General features: G+C 38.8%; 1 non-coding gene across 1 annotated transcript; it reads left to right on the plus strand.

Annotated features, from left to right (window-relative positions):
• Positions 1 to 18,178: 18,178 nt before the first annotated feature.
• On the plus strand, positions 18,179 to 18,284 carry LOC122033098. The gene has a single exon (XR_006126359.1). It is a non-coding gene; the product is annotated as a small nucleolar RNA R71 (small nucleolar RNA).
• The last annotated feature ends 241 nt before the right edge of the window (positions 18,285 to 18,525 follow it).

Raw genomic sequence — 18,525 nt, forward strand, 5'->3', positions numbered from 1 at the left:
AAGATGTAATGGTAAGAGATGGGATTGGATGGGATGAACTCCTTGAATAATAAAAATTTAAATTTTATTTATGACATATTACAGATGAGGAATTAACAAAAATTTATGAAGCGTCCCTCAAGATCAAGATCTGTTTTTAAATTTATTTTGATATCCAATAAAAAATTAGATCGAATTTGAAGAAAGTTTCTTCAAAATTAATAGAATCATCTAAATTGAATATCTAAATTAAAAAATCTCTAAAATTTTAAAGAAAATAAATAAATAATATCGAAATCTGTTTCGTCTACCCGAAGTGGAAGCAGGTGACCCAAGAAAGAAAAACTGCATTGGCGTTAATGTCTCTCTCCCTCTCAAAGCATTTCGCCATCGCCACCCACGAGGGAGGATGGCCGGCAGCCCCGGCACCCGGCAGCGGCAGCGAATCGATCGTCTTGGGAGCGCGGCCCGCTCTCCAACGTGGCCTCGGGATGCCCGCGCCACCGTGGGCCCCGCCGAGGACTATATGTGGGCCAGGTCGGTCTGACCTCCGTGGGTGTGCCTCGGGAGTGGGTAAATGAGTGAGATCGGAAGCGAAGAACAAGCGGCAACGTGTGATGAGATGTCGGGAAACGTGCACCGCATAGGGTTTTAGGCGCGCCGAGGTACGACATGTGTCTTATCGGCGCGTGGCGTGTCGGTGCGGGGTGTTCGTGTTCTTATTCTACTAGTGGAAAGGTTTTGACTCGATAATCACCCTACGACGTGGGTTTTATTGGGAGGAGATCGAGGTGGAGTTCCAATTCTGGCGAGTGAACCAATCGGAGGAGTTGGATTCTGATGGCTGGAGGACGAGGTTACAGGATTCGCCCTAGTAATTAAACTAATGAGCCCTTAAAACCTTTACAAGACTTTATTATGGAATTGCCTATTTGTGTTATTTTATCCTCGAGAGGACGTCCGGACGTTATCAAAAGTGTTCATGCTTACGTTTCTCCAAATTGTTTAAGCTAAATATTTTAGTAAGACTTGGTGCATTCAAGTCCACGAAGCAAAGTCACCGATTCTCGTATTAAAAAAATTCATTATATTGATTTTAATACTTTTCATAGTTTGACAACATCATCTATTATTTATAAAAATAATTAATAAAATTATAATTATTCTATTAAAATTTAATATATTTTTTAGAAAATAAAATAATTTTTTTAAACTTACAACAAATTATATAAATTAATGACTTAGATACTTTTTAATAAAATTAAATTATGAATTATGTTATTTTCCTTAATTAAAAAGAATTTGACCTGCTTGAGAAGGTGAAGATGCTATGAAGTGGAGATGCCTTTTTAATTGTCATTTTTATGCTAATGTGTTCCTTTTTTTATATATTATTCTCCTCCATTTAGGAGAATATGACTCCTTGTGAGTTATTGAATTTTCATATTGGATTATCTTTTTTTATGCAAGGAACAATTGCTTTGATAACTCGAAGTTAATAGGATGAGAAGGTTGTGTCACCGTTGGGAGTATAAAGGGAAATACTAACGGTACGTGACCTATAAGCAATTCAACAAATAAAGAAAAATGCTTGAATGCCCCTGATAGGATAGTAAGCTTTCAATATTAAAAATTGGATTAATATTTAAATAAGTAGGCAAATTAACAATATATGCATTAGTATTAATTTTTCTTATAATTTGAAAAGAACCGTGCTCATGATTTTGTTTTTTTTAAGGAGCTTTTAGGAAAGTACTTGGGGTGACCACATAGTCTCATACATTAATTTTACAATGTGAAATTTAAAAGGCTCATTAATCGGTACAACCTTTCTCCTTCAATTACATGGATCTCGACTATTGAGCTTAGTAAAACTCCCTACTTAGATAAATAAGAAACGGTAAGTAAGACAGATAGACTAACAAGTTAATGAGCTTTTGACCCATACATGATTTTGAATGTACTATAATTGGTAGATTAGCGGATTGAGTTGTTGTGAGCAAATCTAGCAAGCGGAAGGTTCGCTAAAAAAACCCTTGATTTAGGGATGAAATATTTTCATCCTAAATTTACAATAAATTTTGCAATAAAACAATAAATCGTTGCTAATTAGTAATGAATTTTACAACGAAATAGTTCTGTAACACCTGTAAATTTTCTTTCCTCCAAAAGAGCAAAAAAAAAAAATAATAAAAATAGAAGAAGAGAAAAGAAATAAAAAAATATATACATAAATGGAAGGTTCCCTAAAAAAACCCTTGATTTAGGGATGAAAATTTTCATCCTAAATTTGCAATAAATTTTGCAACAAAATAATAAATCATTGCTAATTAGTAATAAATTTTGTAACGAAATAATTCTATAACACTCGTAAATTTCCTTTCCTCCAAAAGAACAAAAAAAAAAAAAAATTGAATAAGAGAAAAGAAATAAAAAAATATATACATAAATGACCCGGGCTGGAATTTGAACCCTACACCCTTAATTTAAGATTAATTTAAGTAGTCATTAGGGTAGTGGTAAAGCATCACACTAAAAATATGAAATTATTCATTATATGTTGACTATGGGTGAAGAGATGTTTCAACTTCCACTTAGTATAAAAGGGGAAGGGAAGAGAAGAAAACCTAACTTTTCATTTTCTTTTCTCCTCCCTAGCCGAAATCTCCTCTTCCCTCTTCTTAGTTTTCGGCCAAGAACCCTTGGGTTTCGAGGTTCGAAGTTCTTCAAGAGGAGAATCTAAGAGGAGAGTTTTCACAAGGATTAGTACGCGCAGGAAGGGTGACTTGGAGATTTAGGCGTACAAGAGAGGATTGTCTTCCCTACGCCCTAAATAGTAAGATCTAACGAAAGGATGTAAGTACTACTCACCTGTAGTATGAGTTACTTTGCTAATACATGTTGTGAAATGTTTTTATGCATATTAAAGAAGATACAAGTTGTTGATATGTTTTTATGCATGTTAAGAAGATACATGTTATGATATGTAATATGCCCTCTGAAGTTTTGGGATTAAGGGCATGTTTAGAGTATTTTGAATTGCTTCCCATTTAGTTTTGGGACTAAGAAGCATATTCAAGTGCCCTAGAGTGCTTCCCTATAAGTTGTGGGGGATTCAACGCACATAAGGTGCTTGTTTAAATGACAAGTGTAAGTATACGAACGTAATATGTAAAAGAAAGTATTTTACTTTAAAGTGGCGTGTACTGGACACAAGGTCCATGGGTGGGCTCCTAGATCGCCCCTAGGCCCCTAAATCGCCTAATAGTACCTTAATAGGTTTGGGATTAGATACCTTGAATCTTATTAAGGATGCGCGCAAAGTGGTACAATGTCGGGCCCAAGCAAGTTTATTATTATTTTCACTAGTTATGTAATATAAAATTTCCAAACTTCGTTAATTATCTTAGTAGAAGCCTTCTTAAATTTGAGAACCTGAGTTATGAAGTGTAGCATGGATGAACTCTATAATATGGCAAGATTTATGTTTCCATTGCATGTTTACCTTGCTAGAATGGTTTTAAGTTGATGTTTTGCATGATAAACCTATCTAAAAATGCATGTTATGTAAAGATTTCCGAATTATGCATTTTAGCGTGAAGTATGGTCAAGTGCGAGTTTTGTGTTTTCCCCAAGCAGTTTTGAAAGTATGTTCCTTCCTTTATGCTTGTTTTGTGAGTAGATGGTACTTACTAAGCATTTGCTTATAGATTTGCATTTTCTTATACTGTAGATAAGGGTAAAGGAAAGCTCGAGTAGGAGGAGGCAGCAAGAGCAGTGTTTTGTGTGTGTGTGACGGAACAGTGGAAGAAAATCTGGGAACTTGTTATTGTTTGGAATATATTAGAACTTGATGCTAAAGTATTTCCTTTTCTCCGCTCTATATGAAATACTATCACTAGTTGCTTAGGATGAATTTATCAGTTTGGCAGTAATTAGAGTGGCAAAGATAAGTACAAAGAGGAGAACAACCCTTTTTAGGGAGCAGGGTGTGACCCCCACACAGCCCGTGATACGGACGTGTGGATTCACATGGCCTCAGACCTCTCCCTCTCGGCCAAGGTGACACGGTCGTGTGGATTCACACGGCTGTGCACCTCTCCCTCTCGCCCGAGGTGACACGGTCGTGTGGATTCACACAGTCGTGCATCTCTCCCTCCCGGCCAAGGTTACACGCCCGTGTGGATTCACACGACCGTGAATCTCTCCCTCTCGGCCAAGGTGACACAGCCGTGTGGATTAACACGACCATGTACCTCTTCCTCTTGGCCAAGGTGACACAACCGGTGGATTCACACGGTCGTGCACCTCTCCCTCTTGGCAAAGGTGGCACGGCCATGTGACCCTCACATAGTCATGTATTGCCAAGGTGACATGGTCGGTCATCGCTACACGGCCAGGTCTTGCTCCTTCTCGGGCAAGGCTACACGGTCGGTCAGGGCCACACGGCCCAGACCCGCTCGAAGCTCTAGACTCCCTTCCAGCTCTGCTTGGCTCCAAGTCACGTCCTATCAGTCGGAACAAGTTTAGAGTAGATCTCTGGACTGAGCAGTATATAATAAGTAAGAATGTCAAAATTTAGATATGAAAAGAGTAACGCCTGTCTTGTAAGGTAAGGATAAAAGGGTGGGTGGTTACAGTTTGGTATCAGAGCAAGTTCCATCCTTCCGCCACACACATCAAGCATTGATCCTGCAGCTTTCAAGTAAGAAAGTACCTTCTCACAACTTTTATGCATTCTATTTCTGTTATGATTAGAACTGTTAGTAAGACTAAGCATGCTTATACATGAAAGTATTAAGGGCAGCAAGTAAGAATGATGATGGGCTGACGTTGTTAACATTCCGCAAGTGTACGAAAATGTCGTAAGTAATAATAAAAGATATCGTATCTACAAGGACTGGAATAAGCACTAAAGATGTCTCAATGCGAATTAGCCAAACAACTATTCAATTTTTTTTCAAAAGACTAAGTATGACTATGAAATGTAAACAAGAAATGAAAAAATAAGAAACAAGAATAAGGGTGATGATAAAGGAAATGTTTTAGGAGTTTTGGTTTCTTTGTAAGGATTATTCCATGTAAATGATCTACCAAATCTTATTCCTCAATTGTCATCATTTGTAGAAGATTGTCGGTTCTCTCTTGCAATAGACAACCGGCCTAGAATTGAAATCTATACCTAAATGTGATCAATTAGGAATGAACCTATGTTGTCCTTACATGGGCTTGCCTGTCACGTGTGTCTCTCGGATAATCAACATACGAATTCATCACTCATCAACCACATCAAGATATAAAGATTAATACACATAATCTATCCTACCTCCTTGAATTATCCTATTTCACCCTCAAGATCGTTCCTCAATCATCCTTACACGGGTATGTTCCTGTCACGAACGCCCCTCGGAAAATCGAATGAGATACAATCTCTACAAGATCCACAAGATATCCAAACATCCAATCAAGCATGGTAATTAAGCCCTAATCACAACAATCCATACAAGATAGAATGAATACAAACAGGGCAAAATCATAGAAATAGGAAATTGGCATATCCATAAGAGTTTTACATCAAATCATCCTTACAATTACTCCCTCCATTCTAGAACAAGAAATCTACTCCATAAAATAAGGAAAGGAACCCGAAGAAAAGAAGATTACAAGCATTCTTAATCCCCTCAAATCCAAGAAAAGAGAGAAAGAAACTTATCTATAAAGAACAACGTCTTCGGATTCAATCCTTGCTTTCCCAGAGTTGATTCGGTAAAGATCCGCAGTTAGATCGCTGGAAATCCCTCCAAGATTGGCAAGGAACGCACCAAATCTTGTTCCCCCCAAAAGGGAGAACATCCCCTTTCAAATGAGGAAGAACCCCTTATATATAGGGGGAAATTTGGGTGCCACACGACCCCAAGACCTGGCCATGTGTGGGGCACGGCCTGGTTCACTCCCTTCTCTGCCTGTCTCACACGGTCGTGTGGTGCACATGACCATGACATGCTCTGCCTCTGCCATCCTTGCACGCCCGTGTAGATCTACACGGTCTGCACTGCCTCTAGTTCTGGTACTCCTGCACGGCTGTGTCTGGGACACAACCATGTTCTTCTCCTACTCTGTCAATGTTACACGGCCATGTGGATTCACACGGTCATGTCATTCTTCTCCTCTGGAAACATTACACGGTAGTGTGGCTCACATGACCATGTGGAGCTCACATCCCCTTGCATGGCCCTTGCACACCCCTTGTCATGGACCTTGTCATAGCTCTAAATGGCAATGTTTCATTTCATCATCTTTTACACCATCAAGATGGGTTTTTCTCTGGTTGAAGTCTTCATCAGAGTTGTAGATCTTGAAGTTATCTACAAATCAGTATAAAGAACAACCCAAAAGTCCAACCGAGCACAAAGTTATACCCATTTTACTTTTGGTCTGCAGTGCTAGAAATCTCACATGGCCTGCACACGGTCGTGTGATGTTCACACGACCTCAACATGCCCCCCACATGGCCTTGACATGGCCGTGTGGGTGCCACACAGCCAGAACATGAAGAAAACTTAGTTTTGCATGCCCGTGTCACTCTAGAAGCTCTCGATTTCATTTAAACTCCGTTTTTGCTCTAAATCATGTCCTATCAATCAAAATAACCAAAGAGTAGATCTCCAAACAAAATATAATGGAATTATGACATTATAATGAAATAGGGTGCAATAAACATAGATTTTGCGCATGAAGTACAAGTAAATGTGCATAAAAGTATGTATAAAAGTGTATATAATGTTGGGGCAATTTCCATTGGTCAAGTTTGACCAGTTTGACTAAGCTTGAGTTGAGTCAAACTTGAGTCTGAATTTGAGTTTTGATGTTTGATAATATATGGAGATTGCTGGAGCAATCATCTGGTTGTAGAGATGGTCAAAGGGTTGACTAGGTTGATGAGAATACAAGTCAAGTAGGTCAAGGTTGACAGGACTCGACTGGGAAAGTCCTAACTAGAGGTTAGGCGTATGGAAGTCTTAACTGGAGGTCAGGTGTATGGAAGTCCTAACTGGAGGTTAGGCGTATGGAAGTCCTAACTGGAGGTTAGGCATATGGAAATCCTAACTGGAGTTTAGGAAGTGGTGGAAGTCCTAGCTGGAGGTTAGGCAAATTGGAAAGTCCTAGTGAGGAGCCAGGCAACTGAAAGTCCAAGTGTGATCTTGGCTAAGGAGAAAGTCCTGGTTAGGAGCCAGGCAAGTGGAAAGTCCAAGTGTGATCTTGGCAAAGGTTGTAAGTTCAAGCATGTGGTCTTGGCAAGGTAAGTCCTAGTGTGACTTGGAAAGGAGAACTCGATAACTAGGATGAGGTCGAAGGAAGCTCCTGAAGGCAAGGCGTGAAGGATGGGAGATATCTGAGGGACGCAAGGCTGATGGAGGAGGATAGAAGGCAAGTTCGAGGTTAGTCGGGTGTGGCCAAATACTAGGCATGGAGACCCAACAGGTCAGAATTGACTAGGAGTTGGGTTGGAGATTTTGGACTTGGGTTCGAGTCAAGTCCAGGATAGTCAATCGATCGGGCGATCGATTGAACCAGAGTCCAATCGATCAGTGGATCGATTGGAGTGTGCTGCGATTGTGAAAAGTCCCAATCGATCGACCGATCGATTGGGATATGAAATCGCGAGCACAGAAGCTTTCCCAATCGATCGGGCGATCGATTGGGCAGGGGAGTTCTCGCCGATCGCGAGAACACAAAAAGCTTCTGAATCGATCCACTGATCGATTCAGATGTTCCCAATCGATCGGTCGATCGATTGGGATTCGACCGTTGGGCAGGATGCAGGTGATGGACGACTGCGATGAAGCGGTGCTGACGTGGCAATCGATTGGGGATGGATTGGATCGATTGGGAGCACTGTTTAAAGCCTTGGCAGAGCGTTTTCTCTGTAGATCTTTTACGATCTTTTCCTGCAAGCTCACAGTGATTTTTCAGCGATCTTCTCTAAGCTTCTCCGCCAGTTCTTGAAGGCTCTTGGGGTGCATCCCCAAGGTTCAAGAGGCAACAATAATCAACAAGTAAGCAAGAAGAAGGGTGTATTTCAGTTGTATTTTTGTATCTTCTTCTTGTGTGAGTGTTGTAGTGTTGTGTGTGTTTGTACGAGGCTTCTCCGCCTCCGGCTGCAACCGAGAAGGAGTTGTTTACTAGTGGAGAGTGCTTGAGTGTGTGGATCCTTGGATTAGTCATCTCTTCTTGAGGTGGATACCAAGTAAATCTGAGTGTTAGCATGGTGGTTGTTTTTGTCTTTGTATTCCACTACACATCATCAAGACGAAGCAAGCACAAGTGCGCGATAAACCGCTATTCACCCCCTCTAGCGGACACAAAGATCCCAACAATTGGTATCAGAGCGAGGTCGCTCTTCTACGGACTAACCACCAAGAGAGCAAGAAGCTAGAGGAGGAAGAAGATGGATTTGGAAGGACCACTCGGATGGGACATCCGGATTCCACCTCCATACGATAAAGAAGATTTTAGTTCATGGAGGAATTGATTGGAGATTTGGTTCCAAATGGATTGGAACCAATGGGTGGTCTTGGTTTGAAGCTCTAATGGATAAAAAGGGTAAACACCTCCGACCTCGACATTGGACCAAGGAACAAAAGGAGCAAGCGGAGGCGGATAAGAAGGTAACAAAAGTTTTGTTAAATTTATTACCTTCTAATATCATTGTGAGTGTAGGTGAATGCACAAGTGCATGTGATCTTTGGAAAAGATCATTGCCTATCATAAAGACCCGTCACAATTATAAGGAGTAGAGGAGTCCAAGGAGAAGGGCTCATTGGTCCAAAAAATGAAGGATCAATCCGATGTTGACATAAGGTCAACATTCAAGGAGAAGAAGGAAGAGGAGGAGGAAGAAGAAGATGAGAGATCTTCTACATCTTCAAGAGAGGAAGAGGTGGAAGTATCCATATCTTCAAGAGAGGAAGAGGTGGAAGTATCCACATCCTCAAGAGTTGAAGAGGTGGAAGCACCCACATCCTCAAGAGGAGAAGAAGAAGATGATGATGCTACCTCCACAATTCAAGCTACATCAAATGGAGAATCAAGCATTATCTCTACAAGCAAAGGTATAGAAACTTCAATTGTAAATAACAAAAATCATATCAATTGTTTTGAGTGTAGGGAGCATGGGCACTACAAGAGCAAGTGTCCCAAGTTGGCCAAGAAGAAGAGCCAAATAGTACCCAAGGGCAAGGAGAAGCCTAAGGAGACAATCCCTACAACAAAAAAGAACAAGGAACAGATTGTATGTTTCTTATGTAATCAAAATGGACATTATCGAAGTCAACGCCCAAAGGGGAAGAAGTAGGTCAAGGTCAAAGGAGGAAGCACAAATCTATGGAGAGCTTCCAAGGTAAAAACCAAGGTATCATTTAATGAACCTATTCCTTTGACATATGATAAAAAGTATGCTAGAAATAACTTTTATCATTTTGATGCTAATTATCATGAGAATAGGAGGCATGATGGCTTTAAGGACAAATATATCCCTCCTCGTGCTAGATTTACCGCACCTAAGGTTAGGAAGGTAGATAACTATTTAGGCAATAACTCTAAGGATTATAGATACATGCCTAAATATAGAAATGATCATAGGAGTCAAGAAAAATTCAAACCTATGGATTTAATGACGGAAAACCAAGTCTTGAGGTCAAGACTTGATAACTTAGAGAGGACTCTAGCAAGAATGGAAAATATTCTTAAGGGTCAAAATGAGCAAACTCTAGGGAGAACTGGACAAAAGACATCCAATGGCTATAGAGGTTTGGGATACAAACCTAAAGTCAAGAAGGATGTGATTTCTTTTCATAGGGTTCCATATAGCTATGAGACCAACCCTAGGTGTAGAGATCAAGTCAAGGATACTAGGGAAGAAATCCCTAAGGGTCCTTTTGGCAAGACCAAGGTGACTAAGGCTCCAAAAAGGCCTAATAAAGTCACAAAGAAGGTTATAAGGGAAGTTATCCCTAGAAGTGACCTAGTAGAAGTGACCAAGGCTTCTAAGAAGCCTAGAAAGGTCCTTAGGAAGGTATCTATGGAAGTTATCCCTAGTGAGTACCTAGAGCATCCAAGGAGCACCAATAGGTATTGGGTTCCTAGGAATATATTCTCTATGCCCTAGATGGATTTAGAGAGTGTCAACTCCAATTGGAAGGGTAGTTAACCCAACCTTGTTAAAGTTGACACTTGAGAGCATTTTCAAGGTGATGGTTAACCTTTAAAAATGAAAAGGATTGTAGGGTTACTCTTTGAAAGAGTAATATATGTGCCAAAATTTGAAGAGTTAAACTTAATCAAAATTGGTACACTTAAGAAAAGTATAAGAAAAATCAAGTTAGAATTTTGATACTTTCTTAAGGAATTAAGAGAAAACTCATGCTTTAATCAAATGTGATTAAACCTTGAAGAACAAAAATGTGTCAAAGTTTAAAAAGTTAAACTAAGTTAAATTGACACACTTGAGAGAAGCAAAAGTAATGCCAAATTTGGAATTCGTCATTTTCTTATGGAATTAAGGGAAAAGTAAACCTTAATCCAAATTGTCACTCTTGGAAAGAGTAGCATGTGCCAAATCTTAAGGGATTATGTTTGAATTAAATTTGCACAATTTGGAGAATCATAAGAAATACCAAGTTGGGATTTTGGTATCTTCTTAGTGATTTAAGGGAAATCTAAGTATCAAGCTAAAGTGTTACTATTTGGAGGAGTAAAATGTACCAAGTCTTGAGGAATTGGACTTAAATTTAAATTGGCACAAATGCAAAAAGAAATACCAAGGTGGAAATTTGGTATTCTATTGAGGGGTTAAGGGAAAATTTAAACCTTAATCAAATTAATTACTCTTTGGAAGAGTAAGTTATGCCAAACCTTGAGGAATCACATCAAAGGTAAGTTGGCACACTTGGAGAAAGGATAAGAAATGTCTAGTTGAGATATTAGTATGTTCTTAAGGGAGTAAGAGCAAAATCAAGTCTCAATCTAAATGTTTGATCCTTAAAGAGAGTAATATGTGCCAAACAAATATTTGAGGATTGAATTCTTAATTTCAATTGGCATAAATAGAAAAGGGGTAAAAGGAAACGCCAAGTTGGGTTTTGACATTCCTTCAAGAGATAAGCAATCTAGACTTAATTTTTAAGAGCTTAGCTAAGGGATTAAGGATACTTAGATAGTCTATCTAGGTATATTTTATCTATGCTAAAGTGCCATGATTGATTGGCTATCATATGTCATGATATCATGTGTTGCATTCATTTTTATTATGAAAAACACAAAAATACCATGTCATGCCATACATACATCATGTAGCTATAACATGCTTTTCTTTTAAAAATTGCTTATTTTGATGTATGCCATTAATCATCATGCATTATATTAATTTACTTGTAATTAAGGACAAAAGGCATTTATTAAGAATGGTAAATATCCCAACAAGTGGGATTATACCAAATGACATCCTAGGTGGATGATCATAAGTCTATTAATGTCTAAATAGATATGCATGATCCCTTAGTTTAGGACAAACCAAATATACATCTCACAAAGAATCATAAGGTGACTTGTATGTGTTTTAGCACATATTAGATACAAGTGAGATGTTAGGATGGTGAACAAAACTCAAGATGTTGATTTAGTGCATCCTGTTGAGTTTTAGGTTCATCAAAGCACATAGTCATGTGACTTCCAATCATTGGGAAAGCGAATGTACAAGTCATGTGCATTGAGCCCAAAGAACATGGTTGGATATTGGTTTTGAAAATGATTTTAAAATGTTTTTGGAAAACCTTGGTGAAGACTATCTTTTGATAGTGATCATCATTGAATAGTTAGACACAAACTTGAAGAAAACACTAAAGTTTTTACAAGTTTTCAAATTTGTGTCAATCTTTGAAAATAAGAAGTATTTTCATAGAAAACTATTTTTCCTTGATAAAGTATACCCTAATTAATGTTTACATGAATTTTCATGATTTTTAGAATTTTATAGAATTTTTGGGGAGTTTCTGAATTTCGCTGAAATTTAATTTCAGGAAATCAGGAACTCAATCGATAAGCTGATCGATTGGGATGGATTCGATCGATCAGCCGATTGATTGGGAAGCTAATTCCCACAAACAGAATGGTAGTGAATCGATCAGTCGATCAATTGACCCAGGCTGGATCGATCAGTCGATCGATTCAGAGGGAATTTCTGCGAGTTGTAACTTGCGGAATCGATCAATGGATCGATTGAAGTGATTTCAATCGATTGAGTCCCAACTTCAATCGATTGGGAAGTCTGATTTTGGCTTGAAAAGCCTGATTTCAGCACTTCAAGTCACTTTGAGTCCTGTTAACTACTCCAAACCCCTTGGAATACATTTGTATACGTTTAGGGGGAGTTTTTCATGATGAAAACAAGTATAGATTGGTTAAGAGAAACCAAAGTGAAGTTTAGGATAAGGTTTAGTTTCAATTCTGAATTTTAAAACCTTAAAACTTCATGTTTTGGTTTTCAAGGGTCATTAACCATTCCTAACCCTTTGACATACACTTGTATCCATTTAGGGAGAGTTTTCATGTTGAAAGCAAGTATGGATTGGTTAAGGTAGATTTAGGTGAAGTAAGGTTGGGGTTTAGTTTTATTATTGAATTTTGAACCTCAAAACTTCAAGTTTTGGTTTTCCTAACTGTTTAGGAATTCCAAGTTATTGTTGGTGCAATGATATAAGTTTGACCATGTTTTTAGGGGGAGTTACTATTTGAAAACATAAAAATCTTTTAAAAGACCTTGGAAGGGGGTTAAACCTTCATGATGAATTAATACTCAGGGTTGGGTATTGGGGAGCAATGGAAGATTGGTTATCTTCATTGCTAGGATGATAAATGCTCTCTGATAAGTATTGTGGAGTAGATTACTGCTCAAGGGAGAGTATTGGATTAATGAAGGGGATCATACCTTCATTAGTAAAGTGGAAAATGCTCTCGGATGAGCATGGAGAAGAAGATTACTGCTCAAGGGGGATTATTGAATACAATGAATGGGAGTTTCATTGAGAAGTTGAGGCATGCTCTAGGATGAGCATTGTGAAGTGAAATAGATCTCAAGGGGGAGTTTTGGCGGCAATGAAGAATATGAGATCTTCATTGTGGGGGTGTTAACAACATATGAGGTTGTAAACAACGAAGAGTTAACTCTTATGGAGAAGAGTTTGTTTTCAATTTTTGATGTATGACAAAGGGGGAGAATGGAAGGTTAAGTTAGACCTTCATCCCAAGTAGGGGGAGTTTGCCCTCTAGAAAAGGGAGAGAATGAAGGAAACCTTCATTCAAGCCTTGTGATAAAGAAGAGGGTAAGGCTATGAGATTTAGCCTTGTGATAAAGAAGAGGTTAAGGCTATGAGATTTAGCCTTGGTATGAAGAAGAATTAAGGTTATGGGATTTAGCCTTGTGTAAAGAAGAAGTTAAGGCTATGGAATTTAGCCTTGGTATAAAGAAGAGGTCAAGGATATGACATTTAGCCTAACTTAGAGGTATTAACTTAGAGGTATTATAGAACATCAAAAAGGAGGAGATTGTTAGGGCAATTTCCATTGGTCAAGTTTGATCAGTTTGACTAAACTTGAGTTGAGTCAATCTTGAGTCAGGATTTGAGTTTTGATGTTTGACAATATATGGAGATTGCTGGAGCATTCATCTGGTTGTGGAGATGGTCAAAGGGTTGACCAGGTTGATGAGAATATAAGTCAAGTAGGTCAAGGTTGACAGGAGACTTGATTGGGAAAGTCCTAACTGGAGGTTAGGCGTATAGAAGTCCTAACTGGAGGTTAGGCGTATGGAAGTCCTAACTGGAGGTTAGGCGTATGGAAGTCCTAACTGAAGGTTAGGCGTTTGGAAGTCCTAACTGGAGGTTAGGCGTATGGAAATCCTAACTGGAGTTTAGGAAGTGGTGGAAGTCCTAACTGGAGGTTAGGAAAATTAGAAAGTCCTGGTGAGGAGTTAGGCAACGGGAAAGTTCTAGTGAGGAGCTAGGCAGGAGAAAGTTCTGGTGAGGAGCCAGACAACTGAAAGTCCAAGTGTGATCTTGGCTAAGGAGAAAATCCTGGTGAGGAGCCAGGCAAGTAGAAAGTCCAAGTGTGATCTTGGCAAAGGTTGTAAGTCCAAGCATGTGGTCTTGGCAAGGTAAGTCCTAGTGTGACTTGGAAAGGAGAACTTGATAACTAGGATGAGGCCGAAGGAAGCTCCTGAAGGCAAGGCGTGAAGGATGGGAGATATCCGAGGGACGCAAGGCTGATGGAGGAGGCTAGAAGGCTAGTTCGAGGTTGGTTGGGTGTGGCCAAATGCTAGGTATGGAGACCCAACCGGTCACAGTTGACCAGGAGTTGGGTTGGAGATTTTGGACTTAAGTTCGAGTCAAGTCCAGGCTGGTCAATCGATCGGGCGATCGATTGAACCAGAGTCCAATCGATCAGTGGATCGATTGGAGTGTGCTGTGATTGTGGTAAGTCCCAATCGATCGACCGATCGATTGGGATGTGAAATCACAAGTACAGAAGCTTTCTCAATCGATCGGGTGATCGATCGGGAGCTACCAATCGATCGGTCGATCGATTGGGCAGGGGAGTTCTCGCGTGATCGCGAGAACACAGAAAGCTTCTGAATCGATCCACCGATCGATTCAGATGTTCCCAATCGATCGATTGGGATTTGACCATTGGGCAGGATGCAGGTGATGGACGGCTGCGATGAAGCGGTGCTGACGTGACAATCAATTGGAGATGGATTAGATCGATTGGGAGCACTGTTTAAAGCCTTGGCGGAGCGTTTTCTCCGCAGATCTTTGCGATCTTTTCCTGCGAGCTCACAACGATTTTTCGGCGATCTTCTCTGAGCTTCTCTGCTAGTTCTTGAAGGCTTTTGGGGTGCATCTCCAAGGTTCAAAAGGCAATAACAATCAACAAGTAAGCAAGAAGAAGGGTGTATTTCAGTTGTATTTTTGTATCTTCTTCTTGTGTGAGTGTTGTAGTGTTGTGTGTGTTTGTACGACGCTTCTTTGCCTCCGGTTGTGATCGAGAAGGAGTTGTTTACTAGTGGAGAGTGCTTGAGTGTGTGGATCCTTAGATTAGTCTTCTTTTCTTGAGGTGGATACCAAGTAAATCTGAGTGTTAGCATTGTAGTTGTTTTTGTTTTTGTATTCCGCTGCACATCATCAAGATGAAGCAAGCACAAGTGCACGACGAACCGCTATTCACCCCCCCTCTAGCGGACACAAAGGTCCCAACATATAATCTACGCACATCACACCCCCAGACTTAAACCTTTGTTTGTCCTCAAGCAAAATGCCACAATCACGATTCATGTATTCAACAATGCATCATAATCCTTAATGCACTCTCCTAACTCTATCCACAAGTTTCATTAATGAGCATGATCATAGAAATAAACCTAGTAGGCTTAAGCATAAGTCTCTTGTGCATGGTGCAAATAAGTAACTCAAAATCCTTCAAGTTTCAATCTTTGTCCTAGTCAAATCGTCATCCAATTTGAGTTCCTAATATTTCTGGTGATAGACACTTACCTGCCACACACTTGGTTCATATTTCTCAATCAACCCAAGGTCTCAAAGGCGTGCTCAATATCAGGAGAACCATAGAAGTCATTTCCCCAGTAACCTAACTCGGTCTCAAAGGAGTGACTTTCTAGTTTCCACTCACGACAACTGTTTTTTATATCCCTTTTTTTCACACTTTTTTTTCTTCTTTTTTTTTTCATCAATGCACCTTTTTAAACACATGACAGTTTATAGGCACATAAGTTGGGATATTTTGATTTTTCCAAATGAGTTTTTTCAAAATTCGAGCCTCATCCAGTAACCAAAATGAAGTTTGAGAAATCACCATGGAAACCAAGTACTAAACAAATAGGATGAATCATGACTATTTCAATGATATCAACTATTTAAGCATCAAGTCAAAGTGTAGTGAAAGTAAGATCCTTAAGGTTAGGCCAAGACTAAAACTTATTTCTAATTGATACTTAGCTCAATTCATGCTACTCAAGATAGAGAAAAGAAGTACACTAAACATATTATCATCATTTACAATATCATGAATCAAGATAAAGAACGTGCTAACAATTTGTGTTAAGATAAGAAAACATAAAAAATGGAGTTTGATGTTCTTAAGATGTATGCCACAAAGAATCAAAACAAAATGTAAGACATAAGCAAAAACAAAAACAAACAAGCAAATCAAATGCATCTAATACATCCCCCCAGACTTAAACTTTTCATTGCCCCAATGAAAACTAAAAACAATGTGGAGGAGATTTTAAGAGAAGTTACCAAGTGATGAGCTCCAAATGGTTGACATTCATGTTTTTAAAGATACTCCTCCATTCAATACTCACATTCCTCCACAACTTTGAATTCTACAACAATAAGATAGACAAGAAAAATTAAGTAGAGGATACATGTTTATTATAAAGAGAGAACTAAAGACATAAAAGAAAATAAGAAAAATGAACTTGGGTTGCCTCCCAAGAAGCGCTTGTTTAAGGTCATTTGCTCGACCACCTCATTAGATTCATCTAAATCTTACTCTTGGAGGGGTAAGATATTTCAACACCCTCCTACCAAAGGCTCTTATTATGGAGGGAGCTTTCAATATAGGAGTTAAAAAGTGAAGTATCGCTCTCTCCATCTTTGTCTTCTTTAAAGTTCTTTTGGGTGGTCAAAGATGATTCAGATTGAGCTTCTAATTATTAGCCCAAGTGAAATATGCACATGCAAAGAAAATACAAATCTCCCACAAACATATTAAGATAAGATAGAGCCATAACCATATTAAGATAAGCAGAATAAGAAATAAAAACTGAATCACACCCAACAAAGTCAATGATCGGTACCTCTATAAAATTTTCCAAAAGATCACAAGAAATACTAACCTTACTTTGCTGAGAAATACCTGATATTTCTAAACATGTGGATGTGACTTCCTCTGAATCAAATGATGGTTCTGGCTCTGGCTCAGCTGTTAATGATATCAAAATGGTGATTCTTGAGACTCAACCATATCTACATGAGTCCCTACACATTGTTCCACAACATGCTCAAATCTTGCAACCTCTAAGGGTTGTGTGGACAAAGGTGGTGATTCTTGAGATGCTGCTTCCACAACACAGCTCCCTACACATTCTTCCATATCATCATCATCAACACATACATTCAAAAATAAACCAACATCTATATCCTCAATAGAAGAATCAATAACAAGAGGATCAATAACTTCACTTACAGTTTTAAGTTGATCTACCACATCACATTCATCATCTGAAAATTCAATGTCACTATAACACTCTATAAAATTTGGAGATAGATCTGAAAACTTATTTACCATTGCATTATCAATAAAATCCTCATCTAAAGAGTCCTCATCTTCATATACATTCAAAAATTTGCACTCAACCATATTAGTGTCACAGGATTTGCCGAAGTATTTATTTTCATCGACCCCCACTAACCTTTGTGGAAAAGGAACCCTTAGTGAAGGTCATGGGAAAGATTTAACTTTCTTTTTCCCAAATTCCCTTTGAGCTTTTGGAGGAGGTCCAACTTGCTTTTCTAGTGTTAGTGTGATCAATCGTTGAGGGAAAGGTACTTGTGGCCTTTGGGAACTTCCTGGAGAAATGGAATTGAGTTCTTGTGATCTTCTATTGTTATTCTCCTCAATTCTAAACATGTCCTTCTTCAAAAGTTCTTCATGATTTTTTCCAATTCTCAACCCAACATCATCACACTTTTCACTAGATCTTGTCTGCGAAGGAGGGGAATCTTCTTTAAACCAATTTGAAATAATACTTTCAATCTTTGCCCCTAAATGTTTGAACTCCCCATTCTGTGACTTGTGATTTTCAAAACTCATAGATGGTTGAGTTACAATTTGTTTGACAGACTCTATATCATTTATGGCTTGCACTTCTTGAATGTTTGAGGGAGATTTCATCCAACTTATGTTTGACCATTCATGGAGGTTCAATGTCACTTGATCAATTAATATATATGCTTTATCTACACTTTTGTCCATAAAAGAACCTCTAGCTGATGAATCCAATAAACTCTTATCTGAGAAAGAAATTCCCCCATACATTATGTGTAGGATCAACCATTTTTCAAAACCATGATGAGGACACTATCTTTGAAGACTCTTAAATCTATCCCATGCTTCAAATAATGATTCTCCATATGCCTGAGCAAAATTTGTTATGCAATTCCTCATATACACTATTCTACTTGGAGGAAAAAATTGATTCAGAAATTGCTTCTCCAATTGTTCCCAACTTGTGATGCTTTGAGGATGGAGAGAATATAACCAAGTCCTTGCTTTATCCTAGATACTGAAAGGAAATGCCATCAATTGAACTGCATCTGATGACACTCCTTCACATTCAACATATCACAAATATCTAAAAATGTTTCAGGATACAGATAAAGGCTTTCTGATACTTCTCCTCCAAATTTG

Source organism: Zingiber officinale, chromosome 11A, assembly GCF_018446385.1.
Source record: "Zingiber officinale cultivar Zhangliang chromosome 11A, Zo_v1.1, whole genome shotgun sequence".
Classification (NCBI taxonomy): Eukaryota; Viridiplantae; Streptophyta; class Magnoliopsida; order Zingiberales; family Zingiberaceae; genus Zingiber; species Zingiber officinale.